General features: G+C 38.3%; 1 pseudogene; it reads left to right on the plus strand.

The window, feature by feature from the left end:
* The first annotated feature begins 439 nt into the window (after positions 1 to 439).
* On the plus strand, positions 440 to 2,110 carry LOC149224915 (aldehyde oxidase GLOX pseudogene; annotated as a pseudogene).
* The last annotated feature ends 5,497 nt before the right edge of the window (positions 2,111 to 7,607 follow it).

Below are 7,607 nucleotides of genomic sequence, written 5' to 3' on the forward strand. Positions count from 1 at the left end.
TCCACCTCAATTTTTTTTCAGCCAAATTCTATAGGAAAAATTCCAAAAAATTCTACAAAAAACAACTCCTCACCTTAATATATTATTGTCACCTTAAAATATAAATGTGAGAATATTGTCGCCTTAAAATATAAATGTGAGAAGTTTATTGTGATTCCGAAAATAGAGTTCTGAAAATGCTATTTTGCTTATATTTTCCATTCCAAGTTGGTCTAGCCATGTTTATTGTGGTCTGTGATCCAGCCAGAAATGAAATAAGAGTGAGTTTTAATTGAGGTTGGCCACGTTGAAAGAGCAGATACATCCACGATGACTATGGCTGGAATGTGGAGACCACTTACAACTATGCATTTGACATCACCTCTCTATAAAAACTCAGCTCATGAAGTCGCCTTTGTAGAGCGTACCAACAGCAATACCGATTTCTGGATATCATATCATGGAGTCCAAGTGTTGCATTTGGATTCAATTTGTGGTGTATATTCTGGTAATCAATATTTGCAGCGCGGATGGCCGTGATACGGTAAGCCCTGGCCCTGGGAGATGGGAAGTGGTGATTGAAAATGGAGGTGTGTCGGCGATGCATATGGCCACCACCATTATGGGTACAGTGGTGATGTACGATTACACAGATTTTGGTGATTCTAATATAAGCCTCGCAAATGGAATTTGCATAGGTAAATCAGCCGGTTATCATGATTGCTCAGCGCACTCCATAGAATACAACATTGCTACAAACAAGGTGAGACCGTTGACGCTGAGGACTGATACTTGGTGTTCATCGGGAGCCTTTGCTGCGGACGGTACTTTGGTTAGCACTGGTGGATGGGGCGATGGAAACATGAGCGTTCGTAAATTTGTACCTTGTGAAACTTCTACATGTGATTGGGTTGATCCAGCTGGTGAACCTGGATCTGGGCTTCTGAACGATCGATGGTATGCTTCAAACCAGATCCTTCCTGACGGTAGAAGTATTGTTGTGGGGGGCAACTACGCTTTTACCTACGAATTCCTGCCACCAAGGAAGCCTGGTGAGGGAGTTTACAATCTGACGTTTCTAGAAGACACCTATGTGTCCCAAAACCTGCAGAGCCTGTACAATCTCTATCCTTTTCTTCATCTCTCATCCGATGGAAATCTCTTCATCTTCGCCAACCGTGATTCCATCTTGCTTGATTACCAAAGAAATGTTGTGGTCAGGCATTTTCCAAGAATCCCAGATGGCCCAAGAAATTACCCCACCACCGCCTCATCTGTGATGTTGCCACTGTCCGCATCTGATGCATTTCGGAGGACAGAAATTATGATCTGCGGTGGTGCTCCTGTTGACAGTTACAATTTGTCACTTGCAGGGATTTTCATTGACGCGCTCCAGAGCTGTGGAAGAATGGTTATCACAGATCCCAATGCCGATTGGGCAATGGAGAACATGCCTGCTCCCAGAGTTCTGGGAGATATGCTGCTTCTTCCCACCGGTGAAATTCTGATTATCAATGGAGCGGAGAAGGGATGTGCAGGTTATGGGCAAGCAACCAATCCAGCTCTTGCTCCTTATTTATACAGACCTAATGCATTGCCAGGGCAGCGCTTCTCAGTACTCGCAAGTTCCACTGTTCCAAGAATGTATCATTCCACTGCAATTGTATTGCCTGATGGTAGGATTTTTGTGGGAGGTTCCAACCCCAACAAAAATTATAATTTCACCGTTATGTTTCTCACAGAGCTTCGTCTGCAAGCATACAGTCCTTATTACTTAGACGAATCTTCCCTGAAGCCCACCATCATTTCTGTGCTGCCTGCTTCGGTCACTTATGGCGGTAGCTTCAAGGTTCAATTCGCTGCAAATAATCATCATAACATTTCCATTCAGTTCAACATTTATCCTCCGACCTTCACTACTCACTCTTTTTCCATGCATCAGAGATTGCTTCTGCTTGCATCTGCCACCCCACAATTAGAATTAGTAGGAGGAGCGGGGCAGAATATTTATAGTGCCCTAGTAACGGCACCTCCCACGCCTGTTGCAGCACCGCCTGGGTACTACATGCTATTCGTGCTCAACAGTGGAATACCCAGCGCTGCCACTTGGATTCATTTGTCTTCTAATTAGACTCATCCTTCCGATATGACATTCTCAATAATCTCCTCATATGTACTGTACTCTACCCTACTCTACTGTACTGAGTGAGCGCGCTGCAACGGTAACCTCTCGTACATTTCAGAGCAATAAAAGTTTTGGGTTTTTTTTCTTTCTGTGGGGAAGAAATTTGAAATTTGTTAATCAAAATTGTACATTTTTTTTCACCAATGTAGTGAAAAAGTAATAAAAGTGAAAAAGCAATAAAAGAGTTTTGGGGATGAAATTTGAAAATTGTTATAAACCGTTTCTTTTGAAATTTGAAATTTGTTACGAAGCTTTTTCTTTTCAAAATTGTTATATAAAGTAAAAGATATTATTATATAAAGTGTCATGTTAGATTGTTATTATAGAAAGTGTGATGTTAAATGTAAAAAGACGAGGATGTTTAAAATGTTAATTATATATTTATTCTTTTAAAATTAATCCACTCTCATTAATGCTAATAAAATATCCATCATATTCATGTGTATTAAGTATCAAGATATAATTATCATTATTTTAAATTTGATTAAAAAATATTATAATTTAAACTTAAAAAAACACATGTTATAATTTTAAAACTCAACCTACTATTATGAATCACAAATTTATAAATTTAAAATAATTAATTTTTTTAACAATAAAATTTGAGATTAAAATCATATAATGTAAAATTAATTAATTACAATACCTTATTTACCTTTATTATCCAAAAAATTGTATAATTAATTTCATTATATATTTTTTCAATTAAAATCAAATTGTCTATTTGACACAAGTAAATATAACATTAGCAAAATTTAATAAACACATTTACTAGTGAGTTTTTAAGCATTTGTAAAATTATATAATATTATAAGATAAATTTATTTTTATTGTTTATAATGGTAAATTATAATATTAAATAAACAATTATTGTTAACGATCAACTAAACACTTAGATTACTCTAATAATAAAAATATCTAATAAAATATTATTATAATTAATGATGTAGTCTAATTGTTTCATGCTTTATTTTTCTTCACTAGAATCTAGATTGTCATTTTCCAATGTTTAAGAGATTTATTTTTTTTCCAATATTGTATTCAACTCATTGAATAGCTTAGAGGACTAGGATTAGGTGGACTACATAGATCAAGCCATCAAGCTAGTGATTACAACACATTATTATAACAAAAAAAAATCTATGGATTGCCTAGCCAATCCATTATACCAAAATCCTTCCACCTTTATATGCACAGTTCAATCAATCAATCCCCAGTGGAGATCCATTGGCCAAAAATGGCCAAAGTGTAATGTACCTCAATTTACTCAACTATTTTTTTCTTTCTTTTTGCAATAAATTCAAAAATACTCATTATATGAATCTAAGGTTTTACCTCATCATACATCTCATTTCAAAACATTTTTTCTCTAACACAATTTACATTTTCCATAGCTAGTGAAAAGAGAATTCTAGATGGTCCCTTGCTCACTAGTCTAGACACAACACCATACTCGTTCAAGGCATAACTTCTTGGTCAACCCGATCATACTATAGGGATCCATCTCGATTTTATTGGTTAACATATAACACCCTTCCTAAATGCCACATGTGATACTTGTACCCTTTTGTTCCAATATAATTTAACATAAGGGACTTAGGCTTTATGAATAATAAATTAATTGTACTATATCTTATATACTTATGGTGTATCTAAGTCTCTCCTTTTTCTTTCCCATACTTTATATATTTTTCCCATGGCATTAAGCTTCTCCATGGTATCATACCCATTTATGTTACCTCCTTGCTTTGCATACTCATAATTTTGTTTATGCACTAAAAATAAATTACTATTTTGTCCACCCTTAGCTCACTTATCTTTCTTTCTCGAATTAGGTTAAAAACATTATCCTTGGCATATATTATTATTACTATTTCGAAATAATTATATGACATGCAATTATCATAGTAAACCACCCCTCAACCTCTAACTTCAATGCTAACTTGGTCAAATGTGATGTACCTTCCTCAACCCTTAGTTCTTGTTTTCATGGAATTCATGGATCAATAATTCAATTGGGGGACTCATGTGATTAGTTAAAAAGCTTGGTGTGTGTCATGTGACCATGCTACATGGTCTTGTAATATTGGTTCACACCACGACTAGCACGTGGACCCAATGTGGTTGATTATTTGGATGGTGAGGATTACTGTACAAGGGGATTGTCACAAGTCCACTTTCTAGAAATATAAATACTTTTTTTTAAAGAAATAAATACTAATGTAGTTCAATAAGTTCATATTCATTAGGTTTCCCTACCCCTCTAACAGTGTCTAGTGTGTAGACTGGGTAGGGGGGTGTGTCATAAAGTTATCCTTCTTCCTCATCCTCTAACCATTAGGGCAAGTCATGCTCAATAGAAGGTTGAGCAGGAGGGCACATCACAAGTTTTTTTGATGGATGCCCATTCTTTATGGTCATGTTCCCAACCCTGCAACTAATGAGGCATCAAAAGTGGCCAACCAAGGTCTTCCTAAGATGATAGGATAACCATTAAATTTGGTTTTGGGATGCAGGACAAGGAAATCAATGGGATACTCCCATGAGTCAATGCAGACCATTACATCGTCAATAAATCCCTCGGGAGCTATTATGGATCTATCTGCAAGTTGAAGTATGTAATCGGCCTCCTCCCAAATCTACCCAAGTAACTGTCCAACCGTGGTAAACGTGTGACGAGAGAGGTAACTATAAGGGATTCAACCTCCTTGGTGACCTTAAAGAAATGGAATCGACGGAAACAAATCAACCATACCTTCCACACCAGCAGCAATACCCCCAGGGGACATCCCAGCCACTCAAGCATCTTGCCCCTAGGTCCCACTGACCTTTTAGACCTCTAAACATTTGGACGCTCTCATGCTATGGGCATGATAGCATCTAGGGACCTCTTGACACTTTCACAGGCCTACAAGCCACCATCCAAGGACTTTTCCCAGCGGACCTGTGCCAACATCCCTTGAAATCAAGGCACTTTTCTGGCCCAGAATTTCGGCCACTCCCCAGAATTTGTGTAACTTTTAGAAACCACCGAAGACATGATGACAAAGATAAAAAAACTGAGAAATAAAACTCAGGACTAAGCCTAACCATCCCCAACTGGGATTGACATTCTGTCAAACACTTGGAATCAATGCAACCTACAGGTTTAGGATACAAGACAAAGCATGAATGACTAAAAGCACTTATGAACCATGGCAGGAAGGATCACCAACGTCTCCATTGAACTATTATAACATCAATTAGGTCTTGCATCCATCATTTTAACATTCAAAAGTAAATACATGAAATAACCATTAAATGAATCAACCAATTAACCATGCTTATAACGAGCATAAAACCATGTAAATATCAAAGATATGACATCCTTTAAATCCACATATAAACAAGTGAAAAAGTAAGAGAACTTAGCTTTCATTAATAATATAAAAGTCTGAAAAGGTTCAGTACTTCCATGTACCACCCGACTGTAGATATTGGTGAACCAAATATTTCTTTTAGCCAACCACCCCCATGCCATATTCCAAATGTGAATGTGGGATCTCATAGGAAAACCAATCCAAAAACAACCAAGTGAATCCAAAGGTTAAACCACCTCCACCCTCATCAAATCGTGATCACACCTAAACTGGTGCTCCGATCATAACTGAACCGAACTATGAATTCCATCTGGACTCCATCACTATCCTTGAGGAATTTTTGACTCCTTGCCTCTCAGGATTTACAACAATCCAACCACGGATCACTTGGCCCTAAACTGAGACCAGTGTCTCAGGCTTTACCACAATCTAAACCGGATCATTAGGTCATAAACTGAGATTCCTCCCTCAGAGTTTACCATGTACCCTTCCAAAACAGATCAAGGGATTCCTAGGCCTTTGGGAATGAACCTTGAGACCACCTCCGCCTGAAATTCTGAAATTTATCCGAAAAACCAAAGATCCAAACCGAAAAAAAATATCCCAACACCATGGCATCAGGAAAAAGGCGAGGCTAGGCTGAAAACCACTGTCATAACCTCGAAAAACCATGCCACCGACAACAAGAGAACCATACACCAACATGAAAAGCCATGCATGTCCAAACCAACTAGGAAATCACACATGAAATATGCTACCTGCAAGTATTCCTGATGAAGCTCCCTGATCCTCCTCTTCTTCCTTGATCCTTGCTTTCCTTCCTTTCCTTTCCTTGCTCTAAAACCTAAGCAAATACTTGAGCTAAGTGTTTACATTGACCAAGATGTTGCCAACTAATCCTCATATGCCCTTTTATCAATGAGTACTCTATTTTCTTCAATTTCCATCATTGTCATTCAATTTCCTCGTCACATGCAACCTATGACCTTTTACCTCACTTTTCTCCTAATTTCATTTCTTTTCATAAACAAATGTGCCAAAATTCCTTTTTTCCTTTTAATGCCTTTGCCTTTGCCTTTGCCTTTGCCTTTTCCTTTGCCTTTTCCAATCTCCTTTGCCATAATAAAATGCAATCTCCTTTCCCATAGTAAACTGACTGAACACCCACACCAAGGTGTCCTACCTAACATTAATCTTGGAATAAGTGTCCCTTGCCCATGGTCTTATTCTTTCCTTTATATACCTTATTACATGGAATTTTCATGAGGGTTGTTACACAATATCATAGTAGTCTTCCTCAAGCCCCCTTGGAGGTTGAGCTCGAGAATGGTTTCCCTAGTCATCACATTGATTGCAGCCCCAAGGTCAACCAAGGTATTAGGGACCATAATGCCATCAATGTGCACAAGCAATACTGGGCTACCATTATCCAAGTACTTTGGGGAGATTACCCTCCCAAGCATTAGGTCAAAAAATTGTCCAACAAAATGGATAGTGGGGTATCTATTCTTCTTCTCCCAGGTATTTTGAAACACTCTTCCTTGATAAGCTTGTTGTAAACGGGGACATCTTTGATGGCTTGGATAAGGGGTATTTTTACACACAAGTTCTTCAATTCTCCCCGAAGTTAAGCCTCTTCTAGGGCGTGTTGTTTAGGGTGGACCAACCATTCATGGTAAGGAGGTGCATTGGCTTGAGGGGCAGTCTATTCATTCTCTTCAATCTCTCTATGTGGAAAATGTGGGTGATTATCTAGGATCACCTTCCGAGAAGGAAGGTTGATCTCTTGGATTTCCACAACATAAGCATGCTAGGATGTCTCCCCACTATAAACCTATTGTTCCTACTTATTGTTCAGGTTCAGATTGGGTTGAGAAAGCATTTGAGGTTTCTTAAGTGGGGTATGGTGAGGGAGCTATGGTTGAGGTTGAGGTGGAGGTAGTAGAGCAGGAGTTTGGGTTGTTTGAGGCCTCCACCCTGGTGAGAGGTTTCTCCATTGGGAATATTGTGGTGGATATGGTTGGAAAGGAGGGTTAATAGGACAAGGAGGATGTTGAGGAGTATAAGGCCAAGGAGGAGGTGTG

Source organism: Pinus tabuliformis, chromosome Q, assembly GCF_031772625.1.
Source record: "Pinus tabuliformis cultivar Carrire ecotype Pingquan chromosome Q, CPIR1, whole genome shotgun sequence".
Lineage (NCBI taxonomy): Eukaryota > Viridiplantae > Streptophyta > Pinopsida > Pinales > Pinaceae > Pinus > Pinus tabuliformis.